Below are 26,960 nucleotides of genomic sequence, written 5' to 3' on the forward strand. Positions count from 1 at the left end.
AAGGAAGGAAGGGGGAAGGAAGTGGACAAGGAGAGTACAAAGAAGAGCTGAATCATCTCTTAAACGCTGAACAATTCATCATTTGTCTAACTGGCAACTGTTTTGTACTGTGCCATTGCCCAGTTTACTTTCTCAGTTGAAAGAAATAGTTGCTTGAAAGCTCTTCTGTTAGTGTGGTGGCTACCATATTAGGAACAAAAGTTCTTTAATGAATTGGCATGATATCTTTGCTTATTAACAGCTCAACTGCAGGCTTATGGAGCTCAAGGAATTCAGGATACATTTGTCAAACTGTGACTTGCCTCCAGGTGTGATATTAGCTTTGCTTTCCTGATGGATGAACTAAAACACATGAGTTTGGTTGAGACTACAGTGCAGATGGTGGCAATACAAGAGGGCATCTATGAACTTCATTGATCAGAAGTAAACCGTATGCCTCTTCACACAAGTCCTATTGGACAATACACTGAGAAAATCTAGGCTGTAAGGCCACAACATGGCCTGCTGGCAACAGCTCTTCTGGAAGGTACTAGAAACTTTTACCATTTTGGAAATTAGGATGTTTCCCAAACACTTGGAAAGTGTTTCTGATAGTTATCACTTTCCAGTCAAACAGATTGCTTATCCTGTGAGTTTTGGGTCAGACCCACTAGCAGTGGGGCTTTTTGCACTGATTTGTGTCAGAAAAGATGATGCCCTCCTGTCCTATAGGAATGTTCCTTCTCAGCTTTTTAACTCATTAAATAGGAACTAGAGGTGATGTCTGCAGGGTCAGATATTGTTACTGCAATTAACTGATCTTCACTGAGGGACAGATCGGTAGGGTGGTGACACTAGCAGCCTGAGCCTGTCACTGAGGCTGTTACCTGTCTGTAAACAAATATGAGCTGCTGGGCAAGCAAAAGCAGCATCTGCCACCATTACACAAAGTCAGTTACACCATATATTAAGTCATTCAGTTACACGGGGCAATGAACTGTAGCTGATAAAGCAGGGAATGTTTGATATTTCTGTGCTGAAGCACACTCACTTATCAGCTTCTGGATCTCCCCAGATCTCTCAGGCCCTTTTGTTTTTTTAATTTCTGAAGTTTTTCAATAAGGCTTGACCCATTTTGTGTGGGTAAGCATTTGGTTCATGCACTATAATCACCTCCATCTTACCATATGCCAGGACTTCCCATATGTTCTTTCGTTTGTAATATCCACAAAATTCGCCCAATAAGGGGAAAAGGTGCAGCCTGGTTACAGATCCTCTGTCATTCAGCCACAAACAGCTGGTAGCGCACATTACAAGGCTTATTTAAAGCTCAAGCACTTTTACCCACCCTCTCTGATACCCAAACTTGGCATGTAAAAACATGAAAATAAAAATATCAAAGTAGTGTAGTGTTTCAAAGAAGCATTCAGAAAGCAGACAACATGTCTTGCTCCACCACAGACAATCCTGTGGCTGAATGCATGGTGTATGCTTTGAGAATGTTCCCATCTCTGGTATGGAAAGGACAGGTCATCTAGGTTTGTCACATAACTTACGACGCAGCCGCTTATGCTTGCATTCCCTAGCCTGAAGCACTGAGTCTTTTCTGTGATAACCTGCTGATTACATTTCAGCTTCAGAGAAATCTCCACAATCGACTTCTGATGGGAAGCAGAGGAGGGGTTTTACGCATGAGAGTGATCTCAGCAGCTTGTGCTATTGCCGTGTCTGATAGTTAGTTGAGGAATAATAGTTCTGAGATGTGAGTATTACCTAGCCCTCATTTTCTTGGAGAGATGCTTCCATCTCAACGTTTACAAGTATTTTCAGTTTTAGCCACTTCAAATGTAGTTATTGAATTTGACTCTCCACAAGTCATTTGTGCTTGGCACAAATAGCACAGTAGAGTACAAGAGGCAGATAGCTTCAAATCTAGTGCCTCCAAATCGAAGGAATAAAGGGGACTAAGAAAGGAGGTACAGGACTAGAGATGCTGTAATTGATGTAGGTTTAAACTCTTTTCCATGACCACTACAAACACCAGAGATCCTCAGAACACCTCGTTTCAGTCCTTTCCTGACCTAGAAATACCCTTTATTGGAAGAGGGTGGAAAAGAACAGGTAAGGTATATAAGCAAGTGCTGCAATCTATAGCAGTAGAAAGACAAATAAATGATCCTATAAATTTCTCCCCTGCAATAATCCCCAGGCTTTCATGCAATCAGCTTCCAGGACAGGAGGGGTAGCATCAACAGGTATGTTTCAGGAATATGTTAGACAAATTTGAAGTGGATGCCCATTGTGTTCTTTCTTGCTTTGTCTCTGTGGTGACCCTGGCGCTGTTAGAAGAGTTTTAATCACAAAGACTAACCTAAAGTGGCTTGACTTGATCCAGTTTGAATCTGAAAGCAAACCAGCAATACCATTTTCATAAGTATCCTCATCAAGGTAAACTCGATGGCTTAAGTTGGAGTTACCTCAAGGAACTGCATTTTGTGCTGTCTTTACACAACTAATTGGGCTGCCAGAAGGCACCTGTGACAAACTGGATATTGGGGAGCAGCAAGCATATGGCTGCTCCACAAGTGAGGAGAAGCCAGGAGCTGTGGAGGACCAGATGAGGAGATAAATCAGATCCAGGGTACATAAAGGAGGTTTGGTCAGAAGCAGAAAAAAATTGAGTCAGAGATAGGGATGGGATCAGGCACAACTGCAGCATCAATGGCCTGGGCAGAGCTGGAATGGGGTCCTGATCCATGGCCAGGGGATGAGGGAGGTCCCAGGGGAGGCTTGGCAGGGACAGTCAGGGCTGACAGTGCTAACAGGCCTGGGGGTTCACAGCCAGAAATTCTTTCTCAAGGTAAAGAATATAACAACTTGTGTTTCAAACAGAGCAATGTTTCAGTCCACTAGGAAATATAAGCAGCCATCATTGCAGAGATCAGAACAGTAAGTACTGGAGCAGAGAAACATGTGTTTCTTTTCTCAGGGTATTTGGCATTCTTTCCTGCGCGTCTCACTTCTCTCACCTTGTAAGAGGTACATTGTAGCTGTCACTTCAGGTGTAACATCCAGTCAGTCCTGCATTTGATCCTGCATTACTGACATTCTTGGAGTTGAACGAGAACAGAAAAGGAACCAATTCTGATCACCATCAAGATATCGATACAATCACTCTCCTTGTTAAGTGAAAGACATTTTTGTGGCCACAGAAGCCAAACAGCAAATACCTTGTTCAGCTGTTGCTTTGGTGAAACTTGTAAGTGAAAATGGAGTCAAGACTGTGAGATCTAACCTACAGATGGTCACGGAAAAGCCTCGCACACATAAATCATAAGGGGAGCTTGTAGTAGTTGAGCACGTTTTCTTCATTTGTGCATAAGTTACTTGACTCTTTAGGGTAAGAGACAGAAATAGCCCAGAAAATTGTACTGACAGGACAGCAACTATATCCATCTTTGGGAAAAGTTGCATACAGACTTCTGTGGAGCAGGGAAGCCTTTCAAAATCGATGGCTAGTGCAGCATCTGCTGGGAGGCACATATGCTTTGTGTTACAGATTGAACTGAAGCCAGGAACATTGGGGTAAAGCAGGGTTCACAATCCACATATCCCTACCTGGCTATATGCATGAAGCATCGCTTTTCATGGTACAAACAGAAACACCCAGTCTAGCAAACCTAGATTTAGCTGTGCCTACCTCCACACAACTTTGGGCAGTTAAGATTAAAATTGTTATCAGGGGCTTGCATCTGCCTTCATGTCAGGGCTTAAATTTGGATTGAGATGTTCCAGTAGCGATTTATCAAAGTTGCTGTTTCAGGGCTTTATCAAATATGTCCGTTTTATGTGCTTTGCCTGCAAATCTATGAAACAGCACCTTGTGTCTGCCTGTACTACTGCAATCAGTTTCTGGAATTCACATAGCTCGTACCTACATTTTATGAGGAGAATGATATCCACTGCACACAGAAAATTTTACATATGCCTTACACCAACATCTTTTTTCTCAGGACAAATTACTCCACATCTGGGTGAATCAACAGGGAATTAGACTCTAATTACATTTTAGATATTCATCATAAAACTTATTTTAAAGGAATAATAATCTTACAAGATGTTAAGAAGTAGCATTGCATGGTAAAAGAAAAAAAAAAAAGTTATTATGAAAATGATTATGGGGTAAACAGGTTTGGGAAGATTTCTACATACGGGAAACAGCGTTTATTCTCGTTGCCTCGGTACAGAGGAAAAACCAAGTTTGGCCAATAAACTGAACAAAACGCTCCCTCCTGTGGTGTGAGCTTGGAAAGAGCAGGAGGCAGAGGCTCGGGGCCGGACGGCGGGAGAGGTTAAGCTGCTCCGGCAGATGTGGTCAAAACTGGAGGGTTTGGAAAGCCCCTGAGCTGTTACGACTTCGGGTTTGCTTTTGTTTTCTTGGGGTGATGTGAGGAAGGAGGCATTTCTCTTGCTAGGTTGATTCGGAAAGAAGAGTAGGGGTAGGGTTTTTACCTTGGTGGTTTGTTGGTTGGTTGGTTGGTTGGTTGGTTTTGGGTTTTTTTTTCTTGCTTGCTGCTCGTTTCTCTTTTAAAATGAGAAGGCCTCTGCTTCCCCAGAGTTCTCCTTATTGATACTAGCTTCTTCTGAAGAAAAAGAGTAAAGAGTAATCAGATACAGAAATGAGGTTGCTGGGTGATAGAGATGGAAGAATATTAGCAGGGTGGGAGAAGAAAAAGCAGAGGTGGCCTTGTGAAGACTTTGGACGTGTGAAAATGCTTGGCTAAAGAGGGATAAGTCATGCCTCTTATCAGACCTCACATAATCACACAGCAAAGAGTTGATGTTAATCAGAAGAATGAACTGATTACAAATTAAAGAGGGAGGGAAAAAAAAGAAGAATTCAGGATTGGTTTTGTTCCATAATGGGGACAATGGAAACAGGGCAGTGGTGAGACCTGGAAGATGGATAGGGCTAAAGAAAGTTGGTCCTAAGAGGTCAAAGCTGGACAGAAAGGCACTGAGATGGAGTAACCCACAAGAGAGGACAAGAGGAACTGTCTAAGAAGAGGGAGGTAGTTTGAGTGTCACAGCAGAGTAATAGTGTGGATTTCAGAAAAGCAGTGAAGTGTTACATTACACAGAGACGCATAGACCTACCTGTTTCCAGAACAGATCTGGTTCTCCATCTTTTTGCAGATCTCTCTGTTCAGTGCTTTTCCTTCTTGATACCAACTGTTTGTTCCAATTCCTTCAACACATGAAGAAAAGGTGGGGGTAATTTACACACCCTTAGTTATGATGAAGATGTTCAAAGACTGATTAGAATCCCTGTTTGGATATGTGTCACATTTATCAAATGAGACACCCAGATATGTATGGTGTCTTGATGTAGCAAAGCAACTAAAGGGAGCATTTGATGAATTCTGAAATTAGGGGAGTTGTTTGGAGATACATAATTCAGTGAGAAGGTATATTTAGAGGAATACTAGCTGGTGAAGCATGATTGGCATCTCAGCCCTCTAGCTTGTGAAAACAACAAAAGGATCACCCTCCTCTCAAAATGATACCAGCAATGATGATTTCCATGCCACTTTTGGTTGTATGGGCTTTCCTAAGCAAATGGCTCAGTACACACTCAGGAATCTTAATTCTTTGATATACTGGGAACAGTGAATAACTTGTCTTTCTCATGTCAAGTCAGGTAGTGCTTGACTCTATGCAGGTCAATATTCACTGCCTAAGCTCACTTTCAAACAGGCTTAAACGCTGGCCTTTTCTTTCCCCCTTTATAATATTATTTCATACTGGTTCTGCAGTGGTTGTGCAATTTTACAGGATAATCCAGGCAGTCTAAATTTCATAGCCCTGCAGCCACTGTTACCCCTGACTGTCCCTTCCCAGTATAACGTGGGGCTTGCCCCAGCGCTTGCTATGGTCCGGGACCCCATTCCACCCCAGCCCAGGCCTTCAGGCACCGACTGAACTATTCTGTGGGTGTGCTGTTGTGCTCTGCCTGTCTCTGTTTTATTTCCTGGCTAAACGTAAGACCCATCTTGCCTGCCCCTCCTCTCCATCCCTGCCGCACAAACAGGCGTGGCTCAGAAACAAACCGGGGGAGAGGGATTTTTTTCCCCCTCGACTTTGCAGCAAGTCACCGGTGGTAATGCTCCTTCGACCAGGTGGGTGGGCTCCGGCTGGATTCGGCTGTTCTGAAGCCGCCAGGGCACCCGGGGTACCTCTTCTCGCCTCTCCCCGTGGAGAGTCACGCAGACAGCACCTCGGCTCCGCTAAGAAGTAACCCCGCAACCCCCCACACTCAAGAGATGAGGCGTGTCAGGGCGCTCCCCCCCCCCTTTTCCTCGATTACCCAACGTAACGGTAAGCGCTGCTTGCCTCACTCGTGCGGTGCAGCCGCCTCACAACAGCCCGTTACTGCGAGCAGGGAGATGCGGCAGGTGGGGGGGAGTAGGAAAAGGGGTGGTCCCGCCTGTCTGTCTTCCCTCCCTCAGCTGCGGCAGGACGCAGCCAGCCCCGAACCGCCCCTGAGGAGGGGTGGGATGCTGCATTTGGGCAGGTGTGGCATAACGAGCCGCTGCGCCCACGCAGCTGTGGAGAGAGGGTTAAACCACCTGGACCCTCCCCCCCCCAACAAAAAACGGAGATACAGATGAGAATTAAGGAAAAATAAAAAGGTGAAGCGAAGTCTAAGCATGTGAAGGTCTGCACGAAAAGGGGAATTGTCCTTGCAGCCGCCTGAGGAGCCCACTGTGCCTGTTCTCGCCCTTTCCCTCCACACACAGCTTTTGTGTGACCGCGGGGGAAAAAAGGGAGGCTCCCGTCGCACTGCCCGCCCGCCCCTGAGCCCCACGTCCCCCGGCAGCGGCTGGATGCTCGGCGCGGCCACAGGCTGCAAGGTGCGGGCCGTGAAACACATACACCCCCCTCAAAAGCACTTTATTCACCGACGGTTTTCCTACACGGGAATGTATGGGAAGCGGGACTCCTCGCACCGAACATCACGTCCCTGCAGACAAACATCCACGTCGCCGCCTCCTGCGGCCGTTTCGCTCCGTCTCTATCGAAACGCAAACCGGAATCATCCTGTATCACGGGGTAGCAACGCCTCTCTCACTCGGTCCTTGTCCCCAAATGAATGGGAAATAGCTTCCATTGTCCCTGCTGAAAGATGGTGCTGTTGGCTTGGAAGCCGTGGCGCAGGCCGTGGCGCTCCTCGCCCGGAGCGTCAGCGAGGAGACACTACCAGCCGGTCGGGTTTGACTGGCCCTGCCCGGGGGGACGGTCAGCGGCCCTGAGCCACCGGCAGCCCCTCTGCCTGCTCGCCGCTCGGGGCTCAGAGGGCGCCGCAGCCCCGCAGAGCACAGAGGCAACGGCCCCACCGCATCCCGGCCGTGCCTGCCGGCGGGGATTTAAATACAGGGAGGCGGGAAGGTGTGGGCACTGCCCTTCGTCGGGGCGGAGGGCGCGGAGCTGCTGTAGCAGCCCCAGGGATGCTTTTTAACAGGGGGAGAACCATAGTCATTGCAGACCTGAAGTCCCAGTGACGTTCAGGCCAGCTCTTCAGCTGCAGGAGCGCCCAGGAGAGATCCATCGTCCTCAGAAATTAGTTGCTTTCGTCTGTTTTGCTGCCTTTTGTGTTTGACGGGCAGACCCCTCTCCTTAAGCGTGCCAAAAGCATAAGCGCCTGCGATTTTTCAGTCTCTTCGCTCCCATGCTTCCCCTCTCCGGCGGGGCTCCCCGAAAGGTCCCTCTGCCGCGCAACTTCCCAGCCCCGCCGGGGCCGGACCCGCCGCCGCCCCGCGGGGCACAACCGGCACCCCGCATTTCGACGTGCGGCCCCGCGCTCTCCTTGGGGCAGGAAGAGTCGCATCTTCCTCTCTACCCTTCCCTTCCTCGCTGGGATCCTCCCCGAGATGTCTCTTTTTTTTTTGGCGGGGGAGTGGGGTGAGGTTGCAAGGTGCGTTTGCAGACCTCCACGCAAGCCCTCCCGCAGCGTGCGGGGCTAAGATTTAAAAGCTTGGGTCCGTGCGCCCCCTAAGCGTGAGCGTCGCGCAGCACATCTCCTGCCTGCGAGCCGCGGAAAATAATTAAATAAGTACGTGTGGCTTTTGAACTGCCCACAGACTGTCACAGAGAAGGGGGGGAGGGAGGGAAAGAGGGAGGGGGAGAGAGAGAGCGAGAAATGCAGAGGCAGCAGCCGCGGTAGCGGCGGCATTGCTCCAGCAGGCACTAGTCACTCCAGTCCCGGCGAGCGAGCAGGGGAGAGCCACCGCGCTCAGACCAAGCCGAGCGGGCTCGGGGCTACTTGGGACTCTCTTTGTGACACCCCAGAACACAAAATACCCAGAGCGGGAGAGAGGAAAACCAGAAGAAGGTAAGAAGCGGTATATCTCACTTCTGTCATTTACATAGCAGAGCCCGAAAGCTTTGTAATTTTTTAATCATCCTCCCCTCGCGCCGTGGTGTCTCCAATGTAGGGAAAGGAGATGTGCGTTTGAATCGGAGGGAGCGGGGAGAGAGGAACAGACTGGGAGCCGCCTGCCCGGGCGCATTTTCAGAGAATGAGGAGCACGATTCCTCGAGAGGGAGAGCAGACCGCCTGGGAGCGGGTTCGAGGCACAGGATGAGCTGAAGGCTATTTCGTGAAATTTAAATGCCCGATACGGCTTTTCGTAGGTGGGGGGTAGCGGTGGTGGGTGTGGTGGGAATAATAGTGCCCAATTTCTTTTGGGTGCCCGGAGTCTATTGCCAAAGGGAGGTTGCTTAAAAAATAATAAAGAAGAAAGAAACATTTTCTTTTTAAAGAAACGATCCCCAAACCTTTCAACGAAGCCAAGCGCTCGGGGAAGAAAACCGTGCTAAGAAGATGGCAGGGCGGTGGGGCAGGGGAACGCGGGGCTGGTCGGGTCTGTGCGGGGCGGGTGCCCCGGTGCCGGGCGCGCCGTGCGGTGCGGTGCGGGGCCGGGCGCGTGCCCATTGTGGCGGGCGACAATGCGATTGTTCTGGGAGAGGCGGAGCGGCGGCGCGGCCTCCCCTGCCACGCCACGGCTGTTTCCATCCCCAAAAGTTTTAAGGGACCAGCCGCCCGGGCAGGGGGCTGCCAACCGGCCATCAAATAAGCCGGGGACCGCCACTGCCTCCCCCGATGCTGCTCCACTCATAGCACCCGGTGCGCCTGTTTCATGAATATTCATCGAGTGCCGCCCCCCTCTTCCCATAGAGCCCCCCCACCCCTTTCTTTTTTCCCCCAACTAAAACACCCTGCACCTCCCCACAACCTTTTCCTTTCCTCCTCTCGACCCGCTTCGTTCTGTCGCCTCTCCCCACGCACACGCGTGCCTTTCAGACGCGGCTCCCGCAAGGAACTTTCCCTGTGCATCAGCTAGGCGCGGCGACCCACGCAGAGGAAGGCGGGGGTGGGCAACACGCAGGCACACGGGACCCACACACCTTTCCCCCACCTCGTCGCGTCCCGCCCTGCCCTGCCACACCGGGTGGACGCCCGGCGGTGCCGCGGGGGATGCGGGAAGCCCCGCCGCCCCGCCCGTGCCTTTGTTTCTGCCCGGCGCATGCGCGGAGGCGGGGTGGGGATGGGCCGCCGGCGGAACAAAGGCGCGGCGCTGCGCTGCGACCCCCCGGACTGCTCCCCCCGCTTTATCCCCGGCTTTGCCAGGGTCACCCAGGCACGGGGAGGTACCTTGGGGTGTCCCAGTGGCACGCCGACACCCTTCAGTCCCCGCGCTAGCTCTGGCATCGAGTACTGTGCTCGACGGCGCAGCGGACCCGCCCCCCATTTCTCCTCTCTGCACCCCTCGCCCTCCTCCCTGCGCCCCATCCCCTCGCGGAGACAAATTCTAGCAGCTTTGAAGGAGAAAAGAAAGGCAGTGCTGCCTGCCCCCCTCGCCGCCCGCGGCGGATTTCGGTCAGTGGAAGGCGAGTGGCTGCGGGGTACTCCCGCAGCTCCCCCGTCCCCCCGCTTCCCCGCAAAACGGCCCTCAGGGGGCGGCGCAGAAAAAGGGGAGCAGCAGGGTCTGGTGCAGCGGGTCCGTCTGTGGGTCTTTCTGGTCCCAAGAGAGCAAAGTGGATGCGATGTGCGTGCAGCAGTTGGCTGCCCCGTGAGGCATCCACGCCGCGGGGCCGTCCTTGCCGCGGGATCCGTCTAGAGGGAGACACTCGTGTTCTGTGTGTCCGGGCAGTCTCCCGGAGCATCTCCCTCTGCCGAGAGGAAGCAATCCCCCATCCAAAAGGAAGGCTTTTGGGTTTTTTTTTTTTTGTTGGACTCTGTGTGTGAGTGCGACATCTTGAAATCTCTTTTGTTCGAATTGTTGCATCTCGGTGCTGCCTGGCATCGCTGCTCCTTCCTCCTCCGCCCCTTTTCCTTCCCAGCAGATTGCTTTTGGTCCAAATTTAGGATGCACGGTGCTCTTTAGGGTGAGCATGCTTAAGCCTCTTGGAAATGGATAATTTTGTAAGCTAGTGGCTCTTAGTTTCTCAACAGCCACAACTGGTGTGTTTGTCAACCTGGAGTTAAAGATGACAAAAGAATATTGCAAATGGGGTCCTAAACAGAAGATGGCAGTGGATTTTACTGCTTCCCCTCTACAGTGGTGGACATTTTCTGGAAAACATACACCCTGAGATCCCTGGCATGGCAATTTCATACTATTGCCAGTGTTTTCAATTAACATCCCTTCTGAAAAAGCACTGCCATCAGAGCTCTAAAACCTGTCTTAGTGTCCTCTCTCTGCTTGCCAGGCACCAACTTTGGCTGGTGACCAGCCTTTAAACAGTGAGCTTTGGGGTTTTTTTTCGCTAGTGTAGCCATTCGCCATTCAGCAGGGAAGCAGTGAGAGCATGGGATGGGAGTGCCCTACCAAGGGAGGATGCGGCATCTGCTGCTGCTACTGTCTCCAGTGGAGATCCCTTGACCCACACAATCCTTTTGTATTCAGGGTGCTTCTGAGAATTTTGAGCATATCCTCGAAGCTTTAGGTAGGGAGAGAAGATGAGACGGCATGACCAAAGGTGTTTGCACTTGCTGCCTCTGCTCATTGTCTCATAGAACTTCATGTGAGGGGAGAAGCTTTGCTTTGTGGTCTTCCTACCTACTGGATTGTAGAAAGTGAATATTTTCTGTTCTTTCTGGCTGCTTTAGTGTCACTGGTGAGTGCCAGCTCTGGTCTATGGATGGAATAAACCCAAAGCATTGGCAAATCCATGGTGTCTCTGTCTGTTCTTGTATGCTTCACGTCTGAAACAGCTGATTGTGTAATTCAGGGAAATGGTACATAGCTGCTAAAAACCAATCCTACATCAGGGTTTTTTTTTTCTGTTGATATGAATCTCTGAGCATGTCATATCCACTTAAAATAAAATCAACATTAAAAGATAAAACTGGTAAAATTACTGTTCCAGTTATTGCATGAAGCAATGATTACGTGCTCTTTTTCCTTTCTTCCCCCTCCTTCTCTATCCATCCTTCTTTGCATTTGAAATGCAACACCCACTGAAGCAACCTGGTGATAAAAGATTGATTTATTTCAGGATATCTTCAGATCATACCCTTTCCTTGAGATTATAGAGTGTGCCCAATCTGTAACTTCAGAACCCTCTCTAGAGCTATCTCTAGTCCTGAAGTATTTGTGTGTTTTGATTTTTCAGTTTTAAGTCTCTGGAATAAATTGTATTTTCCAAGTGAAGCTTTGTGTGCTTGTGCTGTGTTCCACTGGTAGCTTTGCCCCATGCAGTGAACCATGAAGTCCTTCAGCAGAGCTTTCTGTGTACAGGACAGCTCCCCTGTGAGCAATGCTGAATTCTTCCCTTGAGCAGGCATCCACCCATGCCCCGATGGGACACACTGAGAGACAGAAGCTATTTGCAGGGCAGAAATAGGCCTTCCCATGAAATCTTGGGTGGATGCTGTGTGGCCACATCCTCAGCTATTCAGCTGCCATTGAGCTACTAATTACTAAGAAACTTGATGATTTTGCATTCATTTTGAAAACCAGAATTTCAGAATTGCTCTTTTTAATCTCTTCCCCCTGCTCCTGCAAGAAGGGGAAAATATACAATTGCATGAAGAAGGTCTATACATTTGTATGTGTGCATTTGTGCATATATCCTAGGGGTAAAGGTACTGTCCTGGGGTATATGCTGCCTGCAATTTGAATTCAAGTACAAAGAAGATTTACCAACCAATATTCAAGGCCTTACCTCCTTTCCTACAAGGGTAGTAAAGACAGGTGGTTTTGAAATACTTTATAGATGCATTGAGACACCTTCATAACCAAAGAAGGAAAACTTAAGAGGGACTTGGGTTGGTTCTTCTGTGTCAATCAGGAATGACAAGAATGAAGTAACAAGTCGAGAAATCAAAGAAATTCCTGCAAGCATTAGAGACTTGAAAATAGAAACCATATGCAGGATAATAGAGGCTTCATGCATTAGTAGGAAATGCTTTCAAGATTTAAAAAAATGCAGGGGGAAGAAGGGGGGAAACACCTTGTGCAGCATGGACTTGAAAGTCTTCTCTACAGCATCTTGTATGTCTCAACTGTCTGTCTAAAAAGCATTATGCCAGCTAAGCTTCTTACTTCAAGATGGAGAAATGCAGTTAGTATGAAAATGTAGCTCTTGTTTATATGATATGAAAATTCATAAGTTTAAAATAGAAACCGATTGATAGCAATGTGATTCCTCAAACATGAAAGATTCCCAACTTGCCAGAATCTGGAAATTAAATCCTTTGACTTTCTTCAGCACACCAATAAATGTAAAGAGATACTGATTTGTAACACATGTGGAATGGTCAGGCTTTGCCTGGGAGCAAGATGTGTAGTAATTCCCTCTTAAGTATGGTTAATGGAATTTAACTCTGAGGAAACAGTTTTATTAATAAAAACCTTCTGTCTTAGGATATAAATCAGAGGCCGATCTCTTTTGATGTGTTTGCTATTGTATTCTGCAGAACAGAAATTAAGTAGGCTGCATAGTTGATCTGGCTTGTGAGGTACAGCCTGCCAAGTACCTCGCCAGTGCTGTAGTGTTGGGAAAGGCACATGTTTTTTAGTCACATGTTGCATAGTTTAGATTTTAGCTTGGTTAAGTAGTGCCACATATGATTATGATCTGCTGATCCAGGGATTTTCTTTCCTTTTTCTTTTTCCCTTTAAGAATTTGAATGTCTTGTCAAAAGATTGAATGATATATACACTGCCCTAGCAGCTTTTCAGAGCAGCACACACTTGGTATTTTAAACCTTAGGACTGATGTTAGGAACTTCATTTTGATTAGAAGCATGCTGTCCTTAGGAAGGTTACAGCACTGGCTATGTAACAAGATTGGATCTTAACCACCTACTTTTTGCTACTTCTAAAGGTATGTTGATGGATGCTTGGTGGTGATGTCATGACAGTGTTTGTTGCAACGATGCACTGGTATGAAGAATATGTGAATGCAAAGTTGAAGCCTAACCTTTTACTCCTGGCAAGAGCCTCATAACTATAATGGCAAAGCTTCCCATAGGATTAATTTTAATGGCAGAAACCTATGATGTCTTGACATTACCTGACAAATGGAAGCCACTTCTATACCAGCAGTAAAAGCAGTGAGCTGCTGATTATGTCCTGTTTTAATAATCCCTTAGTATTTATCAGGATACACAGCACAATCTCTGCAAAAGAACAAAGCCTGGCTTTAGCTCTTGCATTTATTTTCTGCCATTACCATTTTGCTTATGTGATTGGTTGGTGAAGGAGGGGCTTGTATTCAAAATTGCAGCTTGACATTTTCAACTGTTTTAAGATGAAGTAGAAGATGGTTGCATAGCAGGGTGCTGTACATGTGCATCTGCTAAACAGATTTAAGATGACTTGTGAACTATGGGGAAGAAATGAAGTGAGGCAAAACAAAGAAGGGATCAGTGATAATAGAACTGATACACGTGTCTCATCTAACTATCTTAGAAAAGCACATGCAATCCAAGTGCAAATCAGAATGTAGAAAACAGTGAAAAACCCAGTTACAAACTTGGAATCAACATGGGAGAGTAAAACTGTGAGAAACTCTTTGGTACATCCGTTTGTCCAAGACAGGCTGGCGTCTGGCAATTGCTACATCACGTTCCTGTAATCATCCTTCCTCAAAGCAGTGAAGCACGTCATTTGGGTAGAGAGAAAACAAAACCAAAACCAGGCTAGAGGTGGTATAAAACTAGGAGTCTGCCAAACGATAAGGTAAAACCTGTCACTGCTAGATGTGCTGCTCAGAGGATCTCCTTTCTCCTTTCATTTGTGGCAGCCCTGATTGACAACTTCTACTAATTGTGCTGAGCTGGTGGGAGGAAGCAAATTCAGCAAGATCTCAGGTGGTGAAAACATCTCTTCCGGGTTTCTTGCTGTCACCACAAAAGCTGAGGCAAATGGGGAACGTGTGCTAGCTGCTCTAAGCAACAGGTTTCCAAACCAGATGGGCTGAGAGAGTGGGACTTCTCCTCCAGCAGCATAGCTCAGCTGTGCGTGCAAACTCTCCACCAGTGAATGTACAGACCGTGCTGGGAATAGCTGGTCTCACTGAAGAGTGGGTGAAAGCTGCCTTTTGACTCTCACTTTCCTTTTCACATCCACAAGCCCTGTGAAGCAAGGGACACAACAGTTCCTCACAGTGTAAAAATGAAAATCTGGCCAGATTTTCCAGGCTTTTCTATTCCATAGTTTGCTTGAAATGGAGTATAGATCATACTGTTGGTTTGTAATTTCGTTTCACTGGGAGCTTTCTCTAAAGAGTATGTGAGGCCTCAGTAGTGTACCCAAGTGCTCAGTCCAGATAGCTCCATGGCTTGTAATTCCAGTGCCTAAATGAGCAGACTAAAGCAAATGTAGGAATGGCGAAACTCTTTCCCTTTTTGCAGCCCATGAGTACTCAGCATAACTCCAACATTCATAGTGAAGAGAATCCTGATGCCTCTAGAAAGCTGCTTCTAGATTGTGGGAATTCAAGGAGAGTGACAAGTTGTCCACACTGACAATTTTTTTCTACTTGGTCTGTTGTCATTCACAGGGGAGGATTTTGGTAGGAAAGCTTTATCCATTCTCTCTTCCTGTGTGCTATGCTTTTTTCCCATTTCTTACCTTCGGAGACCTTCACCTTGAAGAAAACCATCCCACAGTGCAGAGACCAGCAGAACCCCTTTTAAGCCACTTGTAGCCATCTGACATTCCACCAGCATTGTACATTTTAATAATTTCCTCAGTGCTGGTTTCCCTAGATGATATTTAGAAGAACATTCAGCTTTCTGCACAGCAACCCATGCTTTCTATCTAGTTGCCCTGAACTGATTATATTGACTTAATGAAATGCTTTTAGAAACAAGCTAAGTAAGAGCTGCCATGTGCACTGAGATGTAACTCACCACAATGTACTCTTTTCCCATGCATGTAATATTGAATAAAAGCTTCAACAGAGCCCAAGAAAACTAATATTAAAGCATTTTTTTATAAGCATTAGAATAATTATTAGGTTACTGAAAGTTCTTCTGTCCTCTTCTTCTATGGATGGGTCAGTAAGTGGCAGAGTCATGATTAAATTAGTGATGGCAAGGCAAACGTGACACTCCTCATGGTGTCTAATCCTGACTGACCAAATACAATCCACTGTGGAACAATGTCTCGAAGGTGGCCTTCAGTGATGAGGTAACTGCTGTTACCAAGGGTTCAAACTATAATACAAATCATCTACAGGTGTTTTTGTAAACATCTCTTGAAACAAGACTGTCACCAAGGCATTGTGGAGAAAAGGAAATGTATCAGTCAACAAATGATAAATGTTATAGATCCGTTGCTTGAAGCAGGATGAACATTGTGTCTTTAATACTTGCTGTCTCTGTTCTAACTTGGAGTTGATATGTGGAGGATGGTGTTGAGGGAAATGAACTGGCTTTGCATATTCTCCCACAGCTGTTGACCGTGTAAGGCAAGAGACCAAACATCTGAGTCCCTGATCATCTACAACACAGAGGTGACAGGGAGTGAAGGAAGTTCTGCACTGACAGATTTGTGGTTCAGAAAAATACCCAGTCCATCCAGGAGTTTGCTGTGAAGTAGTGGCAACAAATTTACAGCCTGAGAATAGAAATATTTATCTTAGCAGCTTTTTTTTTACCTTTTACTTCAAAACCAAAGTTCTATGGCACATTTGCTCTTGGTTAAAGAAGCCATTCAATACACTTCTTGATATAAACTTCTAACATGTTGGGATGTATCTTATTATCTCTGCACATGTTTGTAAATGCATCACTGTCAAAAATTCTGATGTCTTCGAGCTTGTACTTACTCCTTTTTCAGCTAACTCTGACTCTGTATGCTTCCTTGCCATGTCCCTGTAGATGATTTATCTTTACTTCAATTAAATTATCACAGCTGGTTATGTTGCCATTCCCTTTTGTTATCCTCTCTAGAAGTCCAGGCTGTGAAGTAACTCAACCTATGTCAGAGAACACCTTGTTAATCACACATTGCCACCTAACATGTGCATTAGTGGGTACCCAGAATGCAGTAAAGTCCATATCAGAAGCTTAATTGTGTACTGTCATTACTGTGTAATAAAAAGTGAGGATATGAGAACAGGACCACTTATTGAAATACTTTAATTCCCAACTCTGAAATGAATGGTACTAAACTCCCAACTGTTTGCGTGGTTATAGCTCCCAAATCTAGATGTTCACCAGAATGAGATCGTATCAACATGAGAACTTGATCTTAAACGAAGTTTTATGCAAATCCTGTAACAACCCAGAAATCTTGGAGCTCTGCCAGCCAAAAACTTTCAACACTTTTACCTTCTTATCACTTGAAGAAATATTCATGTGATTTCTTCTGATGCTGCCTGAAAAGGAATGGAATTTTTTCCTTCTTACATGATGTCTCAGTTTTAAGCAAAACTGACACTTGACTAAATGAGAAAAGCAACACACCCTAAACCTGTATGTATTAGCTTATATTAACAGTCTTATTGTCAAGAATTAGATTTGCTTGATTCCTGTAGGACATCAGACAAATTGCTGCAAGATCATAATTAAACTACTTTAGTGAGTTGCAAAAGCTTCCCAAACACAATTTTAGGGGAAACATTTGCTGTTATAACAGACAAAGCTTGTCTGTCAAGCTGTGGCTTTTGCTGGGCTGCATGTTGCATAAAGGCCAGTAGCTGTCACAGTCATACTGGCCTGAGTTGCTTTCATACAGAAGCCTTTCTTTGGATACTCTTCTAATTGCTTGAGATTTTCATTGTGTCCAAATAAAGCACAACATCTATAAATGATGAAGAAAACAACATGATTGCTGTGCAAATTCATTATGAATGCCATCAAAATGAGTGTCCTTTTCAGGCCAAATGAGTTCATGATGACAAATATATATGTGTTTTTTCTGAAGTACAAGTTTGTGGCTTTGAGTGAAGACACATAATAACATTTGGTCGCTGTGGAGGGTCCCCAAGTAGTGGGCCAGAAAACTGAAGTGGGTTGAATTAGATCATCTCCTGTGCATTGAGCTCCCACAGAAGACCAAAAAGCTTGAAGGAAATTATTTTCCTTAGAATTCCAACTAGTCATCTCAGTTGACTCCTTAAATACAGCAAACAAAGTGAAGAGAAAAGCAAAATAGCAGATAAAAGTCTATTCACAGCCTGATCTCTGCTCGTGAGCCCTTGCAAGTTTTGAATTCTAATGCTGTTTTCAAGTACACTGTGGTTTTCTGCATTTCAGCAAATTCTCATAGCCCTCCCTGGTGTTCAGTGTTGGGCCCCTCACTACAAGAGCAACACTATGGTGCTGGAGCGTGTCCAGAGATGCAACGAAGCCAGTGAAGAGTCTGCAGAACAGGTCTTATGAGGAGTGGCTGAGGGAACTGGGGTTGTTTAGCCTAGAGAAGAGGAGGCTCAGAGAAGAGCTTATCACTTCCTACAACTGCCTGAAAGGAGTTTGTGATGAGGTTTGATTCGGTCTCTTTTCCCAAGTAAGGAGTGATAAGACAAGAGGAAACAGCCTCAAGTTGTGCCAAGGGAGGTTTAGACTGGAGATTAGGAAAAACTTTTTCACTGGGAGGGTTGTTAGGCACTGGCACAGGCTGCCAAGAGAGGTGGTGGAGTCCCAATCCCTGGAGACATTGAAAAGCTGTGTAGCTGAGACATGGTTTAGTGGTGTGCTTTTCAGTATGAGTTCAGTAGTTGGACTGAATGATCTTAAAGGACTTTTCCAACCACAACAATTCTGTGACTCTGCATTAACTTGATATGATGGAACAAACTGCTGGTGTTGCATTATCTGAAACTTCCTTTCCTGCACCTTTAGGATATAACTGCAGATCTGCTGCACATTCCTGGAAGCATTTTTCCAGTTGGGTTCTTGAGCTGCAGGTTCATTTCTCACCTGTGTCACCCTACTATCTCTAGAAACATTCTGTCCTCCGAGCAGCCTCAGGGATTCCTTCAAGGAAGGAGTTCCTCTGACCACTCAGTCTTCTTAAAACAAATAAAATCTGACTATCCACAGAAGCCTCCTGTGCTGTCTTGCAAACACAGTGGCTTTGGTGGGACTGCAGCCATGGGGCATACTTGGTCTGAAGTGCCAGTCATCAGCTGCTGTGCTAATGATGTTCATTGACTCCTTGCACTGGAAAGGAGACCAAATAGCTAACTTAATTATTACAAATGCCCTGTTTTATCTTAATTAATCTAGCCATGTGATTCTGGCTCCTAGGGAAATAGTTAAATATAACTTCATGTATCTAGGCACATTTAGCTACTCGTGTTTAAATCAATTCCTAAGGGACTATATTTCAAAGTGATGGAGTTACAACCAGGAATACCTCCCAGCTGCCCTTCATATGAAATAAAAAATACAGAGTTCATCTTAATTAACACAGTAGAATATTTTTTATGTTAACAGTACATCTTATAACTTACAATTATGTTCAAGCCTTTCATGGAAGCAAGGAGGCATCTTTATTCTGCCACTAAGGACTCGTAAGTAACGGTGTTGTACACAAGAAATGGGATTTCCACTGTTTGAGTAGATAAACATAACTTTAGATTGTATGTGGAAAACATTTGCCCTTTGCTCTGTAACAGATGGAAGATGGTGGAGTGGTTTAACTCCAACCAGCAGCTAAGCACCATGCAACTATTAGCTTGCTTGCTCACTCCTTCCCCCTAATCCCAGCAGGATGGAGAGAAGTGGGGAGAAAAAGTAAAACTCATGGATTGAAGCTAGAACAGTTTAACAATTGAAATAAAATATACAATAATAACAATAATGAAAGAGACAATAGCAAAAAGAGGAGTAAAACCCGAGACAGACAAGTGATGCACAGTGCCATTGCTCACCTCATTGACTGCTGACCGAGCAGCGATTGGCACCATCCCACCAGCTCCCCCCAGTTTGCATACTGGGCATGGCATTCTGTGGTATGGAGTATTCTTTTGGCTAGTTCAGGTCAGCTGTCCTTACTATGCTCCCTCCCAGCTTCTTATGCACCTTCTCACTGGCAGAGAAGGGAAAGGAAGAAGTTCTTCATTTAGGATACAACTACTTAGCAACAAGTAAAACATCAAAGTATTACCAGTGATATTCTCATGCTAAATTAAAATCAGTCCTGTACCAGCTACTAGGAAGAAAATTAACTGTATCCCAGCTGAAACCAGGACAGATGGTCAGTAATGTGAGTTAAAATAAGTTGAGTAATTTGAAATTAATAAATCCTAGTAAAGATTCCTTGTCTGTGGAGGCATTTCTAAGAAATATTGTATGGTATAAAGATAATGAGATCAGAATTACCTTAAAGAAAACTTTGTTGACCAGAAAGGGACAAGAAGAATAACAGAAGTCCACTTCCTAGTTGTGCCAAGTGTTTACTACCAAACTGTCCTAAAGTAGACAACTAAGAATTTAATTTTGTGTTCTTTGTATTGAACAGTTAAAGAGAATTTATTTCATGAGTCATATGCCATACAAAATAGATACCTTTCAAGTGGATACAACAATAAGAATGGATCTATGAAAGGAAAAAATGACTGCGTTGGTTTTGTGCAGTGTAACAAGGAGAGTTATTGTTTTAAGAAGAGGTAAGGCAATAACCAGTGAAAGTTCACTTAAATGTAACTCATTCTTCCTTGGGGCAAGAAAAGAAACTATGTCAACTTCTCTTGGAGTCCCTTCCAGCCCTATGGTTTGTGGGACCCAGGGGGACCTTTGGAGTAAGCTTATTCTTGAACATAGAGAAATTAGTTTGGTTGAAATAAAATCATTCCCAGGCGTACTAATTTATTGGCAGTGTGTCTGAGCTCTGTTCAAATAGAGATCAAAAGATAAACCTTCTGCCAATATGCTTTATGGACATAGCATACGCTAGAAAGAAGTATATAAATAAGGCTTTTCCAGATTTAGCAAGAGGAGATTTAATTTATTGATGCTGAACACCAGAGCTTGTTAAACAGAGATTTCTCATAGCGCTTTTGACAGAATTCCTGAAATGTGCTATAAGTTTGAGGCCATTCTTCAAATTGGGGCTGATGTACAAGAGGAGGAGTAAAGCTTACAAAATTGATCAAGGCTTTTCAGTCCCTGAATTTTATTTGAAGACAATGATAGTTGTCATGTGGGCAGGTTTGCAAATGTGACTCTCATCCCAGGATGACATTTTGTGACTACATCTGAGAACAGCTGTGTAACAGTGATTGGTATGACACTGGGATGTTTTTGTTACTTAATCTATAGGCTGCAGAGATGTTTGTTGGGTTGTTCCACAGATGAATGGAAATCTAACTGCATAAAAAAGGCTATAGGCACATTTTCAACACCTGGCTGCTCAAACTTAATGGCATAATAACAATAGCTTTGAAGGTTAAGCCTGATATAAATTACAGTTATTTCTAAAGGAATCCTTGTTGTCTCTTCATAAGTGGTTTTGAATAGGCTTAATGTTTAGCTGAACATCTTTGTTCAGTCTATCTGAAATGTGCAGGTGGGCAGCTGCTGCTAAAGTTCCTGGTTCAATACCAGAGGCTATCCATGCTGTAGCTCTTTTGGGCTACTTGTTTGAAGTCGTTCAACCTTTTTGTACCTGAGGGCAACCTGAGATTCATTTAGTTTCCATACCCACTTACTGGAAATAGTGTTGTGCCCCTATGAAGCATTTGCAGGATTTGTAGTTATGTTTCTGTTTAATGAACCAGGTGCTTGGCTAGCTGCCTGTATCTTGGTGTTTTTAGACATGAGGAAAAGCTCACCTTTATTTAGCTCCTCATTGTTAGATTGTTCAGCAACATATGGATTTCGAGCCATGCACAACAGTGTATTGGCATTCTCTGAAGCCATCTTCTCAATGAAGGAGGCATGTTTGGGAGCAGAGCTAGAGTTGTGAGCTTGATCTGTTATTTACATTGTTGATCGGTGAGTTTGCTTTGAAGATAATTGAGTTGTGCTGATAAAGGCAAAGCTGTGAGCTCCTGGGATTCCACAGTAGTTTGGCTGGTTGGGTGTGCAGCATTGGGTCTGATGCTCTTATAACAGTTCCTGGGTTTGCAATTGTTGGGAATTGCATTTCCCAAAACATTAAATCCTAGTGAGGGAAGAGAGTGTGTCCCAGATACACCAGACTATGCAAGTGCATTCTTCTGTGCAATAATACATACTAGGCTAGGTAGGGAGCATGTACTAGTGCATACGCGGGCAGTCTGGGAGGTGTTGAAAGAGGATGGTGTGTTAGGGCGGTTGTGGGGCTTTCACTGCTTTTCCTGAGTTTTAGTCAACACCTTGCAATGGAGCTGGCCTCAGCTGTGCTTTGTTGGTCTGATTTTGGTGAAAATTGTTTACAAGTGAGCCAATCAAGCCAGTTTCATCAACTGCCTTATGGAGCTCTGCAGTACAAGCAACAGGTAAGCAAGATGAAGTGCTAAAAATGGCCGTGCTAGAACTTAATTCCAGGGTTGATATGCCCTAGGAAATCATTTTTGTCTTGAAGTATTATGTGCATGCTGCTGTTTAAACTCCAGAGCTGGTCTTACTTGTCATGGAGAAATATCTGTCATGTATAAACTAGGTATAGCTGGCATAATTAGTGTTTCTGCAAAAACCTTTTCTACATATGAGACAGGCCAAAGAAAATAAACATGACCTTTAAAATTAACCCTCAAGTTTATTTTTCAGGATTAGAGTATGCTTTAGAGACTACATCTGCAACACAAGGGTAGTAAAAACATTTCCATTTTCTACCATAAGGTAGCTAGCCACTTAATAAAGAGTACAGTTATAGAGTTCTGAGGTTTCAGACCTAAAACATGCAATAACACACAAAGCCTATGGACTAACAAAGGTTATTTCAAGAAATGGGAAATGGAGAAGCACCCTGAGCAATAGAGAAACTTGTTGCAACAACTGTAGGGTGAATGATATGAAATGTTAATAGATTTTAATGGATTTGTGTGGTATCACATCCTTAGCATTTGTGTTTATTTTTTTTACCAATGGAAAGTGTAATGATGATAAGAGGAAAGTTTAGATAAAATCCTAGCAGCAGTTGCAAGTTAAGTGAAGAGTATTTTTGACTTTATCATTTTTATTGCCTTTTCCTTTTTTTAAAAGGTTGTAATAAAAAGGTTTGAGCTTTGGCTATGACAATGTAGCTGGCTGTAAATCTTTCAGTGAAATGTTTTCTACTGGAAAAGGTTTGAATTTTTGCAGCTCAGATTCTGCAGGAATAATGATACATGTTTTTATTTGTAGCTAAAAAGGACAGACTTACTTTGAGGTAGCTAATCATTTAATGCATAAGAAACCCGTGTGGACAGCCAAGATTCAAATGTTTGCTCTTAGTAATTCCAGCTAGGGGGTTAGACTCGTCTCCTGTGAAGCAAATGAGTAACGTATTTAGCAGACTGTTGTCCAATTTTGGTTGAGTCGTTCTCAGCCTCTACTAATGGAGCTGGCTACTCAATGCTATATAAACTACCGGTTGATGAGAGAGCATCTCCAGTCAGAGCATTCACTGAGGTGTTGAAAGCTGAGGTTCAGGTCTGAACTAGACAGAGAAGAGTTGAAACATACATTTTGTATAAAGTAACTATCTTTAAGCAAAGGATTTAAACCTGTGGCTATTTTTTTTGCTTTTCTGACTGTGAAATCTCATATAAAAATGCCATAAATACCAATCTTTTCAGAGACTGGACAGTTTTTTTACCACGTAGCTCTGGTATAAATCAAGGGTCTTTGTTTGGATTAATAAATTAAATATCTACCCCTTCTGCTGTTTTGCAGTATTTTATTTGCAGGAGTTTCCGGGAAGATATTCAAGTCCCCAGCTGCCAGTTAAGTGCCTGACACGCACTGTAACCACTGAGCTGGTCCCACTTCTTTATGTTAGAGGCAAACTGAGTATCATGAACATTTTAAAGCTACAATATATGGAGTTTTTTCATTATTTGAGGACTAAGCCCATCTATATATTGTTAGATACTTCCACTGCGAGGGTGCAGGTAGGACAGCTGAACTGAATCAGCAGCTCCTTTGGTTGGGCTGGCTGCATGCTCTCCCCTATTTAATCTGTTTTAATGTTTGGCTAGGCTCTTTTTCTCCTAGCTCAGTTAGCTGAAACACCTCATCCAGGCCTAAGCTAAGAAGCAGATCCACTGCAAGGGAAGAGGAGTGGGCCGTGGGCCCATCCCACTTGAAGGAGCAAGCTTTGTCTTATCTTTATCACCTAACTACACCTTCATTTTGAGGTTTTAATGATTTGTAATATTGTTCTAAGCATGTTTTTTCATCTAAACCTACATGTTTGAGACTAACCATCTGATGACTAGAATATGGAAACACCACATTTTGGAATGAAAAAAAGAATCACACAAGCTTTTGCAGATTAAAAACCAATTGTGAAGCCTTTGGATAAGGTGTTTTTTGGTTAAAAAGATGCTGTAAGTGAATTCCCTCAGTGCCAAAGAGCTGAATCTGCTCAGAGATCATTGTATGTCTCAACTGACGAGGAAGTTCCAGCGGGGGAAATTAGAAGTGAGTTAACTCAGACTGTGACCTCAAATGACCATCTACATCTCTTATGTCAAATGTATTGTGTGGAAATGAAGACTGACTCAAGTCTGAAGCTTCCTCTTAGGTTTTTTTTCCTTTCAAAATAGTTTTGATTCCTGTAAAAGCAATGTTTTGATTCCTGTGAAAGCAAGCAATCACCCCTATGGTTTATGATTCGATCCTTTTGTTTACATCTGAATGGAGACTGATGTGTAAGGCTCAGATGTGAGTAAAGCAGTACTGTGAGTAAAGGGATGCCTTGGAGCATGCAACACTTCTGTGCCTTGGGCAGGAGCCAGGCCTCTCAAGATATATTGTGATCCTGGCACTGCAAAAGAGTTGCAGAAGGTTCACTAAATTCTTACTTTAATGTTGTCTTTTGATTCAAATATAAAAAATAGTGAGTAGGTTGTTAAGATAAAACTATTAGGCTGGACTGGAAACTTGGGTTCATACTTTCAAGTGTTTCTTAATATCTGTTTAATGCTGACTGGGGGGGAATTGGGGGGATTTCCATCAGTTTTAATCAAGGATTACATTTTCATTCCTAATACATATTTATAATCTCTTCAAAGGAATTCTTATTTTTGACTGTTAGCATAAGAGTCACTTGAAGTTTGCTTCAGAAGGTAAAGGAAATTTTAACTTGACTGTTTCATCTGTAATTCCTGATTCCCACTACAAAACAAGTTGTTGAGACCACAGGTTCTACTCCTTGATAGAATTAGAACTGTCAAGCAGCCATCTGAATGTGTTGCATGCAACACTGGTGCTGGATTAAGAAATCCTTTATCTTGTGAACAGGAGTTTAGCACATTTTATGAAATGTCTTATCCTGTTGATAGCTGCTCAGCTTAATTTATGAGTATGGGTAGTTTTGTCACTTATTGTACTTACGAAATACCTATAAAACTGAGCTTGATTTTGCACAGAGTTTTTTGTATCTATGTCTACTGTGTCAGCCATTTGGCTACAGGAAAGCCTCGTGAGAGGGGAAGTTAGGATTGTCAGCGAAACATGAGACAGTTTGTCAGGACAGCAAGGTAAGTGTAATGTGTAAAGCTGTGTTTTATGAGGTGAGCCCAGCTATCATATTGCCTTTTCATCCAGTAGCTCATTGGCTACTGAAACTCCTTGAGATGTCTTTTCTACCATGTCCTGAGGCAATGCAATAAAAAGAAAGGGCTATCCATAGGATTTTAAAGAAACCAAATGCAAGTAAATTTCTTTTCAGATTTTATCTGGAAGTGGAGAATGTTTGGGTTAGTCTCAATTCACCAGATCTACAGCTATAGATCCACAGTTTTGTGCTCGTTTATATTGCAGCTATAAAAGTGAGTGTGTATCTGTAGTGCATTTGGTAGCTTTAGGAGTGCAGGAGATAGCTCTGTTCCCAGCAGCATCATATCCACATTCATGAGGAAGCTCTGTGGGGGCTAATTTTATGCTTCTGAGAATGTTTAGCCACCTCTTCTAGAATTTTACATGTATTTGAACATGCTGCTTTCCACTGTTGAGGGCAACAGTACATACTGCTCTGTGTGCCATAGTTCTGCCTTCCAGCCAAGAGTTTCAGTACTAGTTTCAGTGTTACATTGCTTAGAGTAGCAAGTATCCTCGTTCCATTCTTTTCAACTGAACACAATGGAATAAACATGACATTTAAAATATTGGTGTTAAGTATACCAGTTTTATCTTTCATACTTTGGAAATGTTTGTAAAATCTAACAGTCCTTCTTATCTTTAACCTTAAATAATGGATTAATTACAAAATGGCAACATGAGAGATGATAGTAATGATGGACATTTCTACAAATGAATGACATTATAGAGGCTGAATCTATCATGGATCCAGTGTCACTCCTTCAGCACAGATGTCATTTACAGCAAAACAGTGTTCCCTCTGCTTCAGGGAATGGGACATCAACCCCAGGTTTCGAGAGGTTTTGCTTCTGTAAAACAAAATCACTGAATGAATGAAATTTAAGCTTGTTAAAAGTATATGGTGTAACTTAGATAGCAAGTACATGGCTAAGCATATAATCCCTGATAAAAGCTGTCAAGGAGAGCAGGCTGAAAAATCCACCTTTTGATTTGGAGTGAAGTTAAGATTTCATGAAGCTTTCTAGCCTGAGCACCCCTGGACGGTGCCACGTGCCTTCTGGGTGGTGAAGCTACCCAGTGTGGTAAGGTGTGAGGTGCTGGGCCTGAAGACTTACCCAATGTCCCTGCCAGGCAAGCTGCACAACTGCACTGCTCAATCAAAATCTGCTTCCTTCTCCTTCTATATGTGAATTTTATGGTACGTCTGCACTGCTGGTGCTGCTTTAATGGCTTTGTGGTGCACCACTAGTTTAGAGTTAGCTCAAGGCATGTGCTAGAGTTGTCATGGCAGCACGGAGCGCAGCCATCTGCAGAAACTTTGCAAGCAGCGGTGTGAATACACAAATAGTTAGCCCACGCTGCGCTTTGGGGTAGCCACATGACTACCAGAGCCTGACGTAGCTGGTGTTAAAGCTAAGGCAGCATGCATCTGCACTGCAGATGGTCTTGTACAAACCCATGCTTGATGAGGTGTTGGAGAACTCCAGCTTCTTACCTAAGGCAGGTCTGATTGAAAATCCATTTGTTAAAAGCACTCTAGTGCCTGTAAGGGCTGCTGCCTCTGAGAGGTAAAAAGGGGATTCTTTGATAAGATCTTCTTGAGATGAGGAAGAAACTGTATTCATTTTGAACTCAAGTGCTAATAATACCTAATCACTGCAGAAATCTAATCTGAATATTAAGAGCCCCCTGTGCTCTTTTTCAAGGACAAGCATTTCTTTCTAAATCTCAACAAAGCAAGCTCCTAATGTGGGTCAAATGGAACTCCTGTTTATTAAAAAGC

The 26,960-nt window shown here is 44.2% G+C and overlaps 1 protein-coding gene across 1 annotated transcript in view; it reads left to right on the forward strand.

Moving 5' to 3' along the window:
• The first annotated feature begins 8,169 nt into the window (after positions 1 to 8,169).
• Positions 8,170 to 26,960, forward strand: part of BASP1 (brain abundant membrane attached signal protein 1) — a 49,870-nt gene continuing 31,079 nt past the window's right edge. The window contains exon 1 of the mRNA XM_061995255.1: positions 8,170 to 8,371. The gene's annotated coding sequence lies outside the window, so the exon portion shown is untranslated. The remainder of the gene's footprint in view (positions 8,372 to 26,960) is intronic.

The sequence above is a fragment of the Colius striatus genome, chromosome 4 (genome assembly GCF_028858725.1).
Source record: "Colius striatus isolate bColStr4 chromosome 4, bColStr4.1.hap1, whole genome shotgun sequence".
Lineage (NCBI taxonomy): Eukaryota > Metazoa > Chordata > Aves > Coliiformes > Coliidae > Colius > Colius striatus.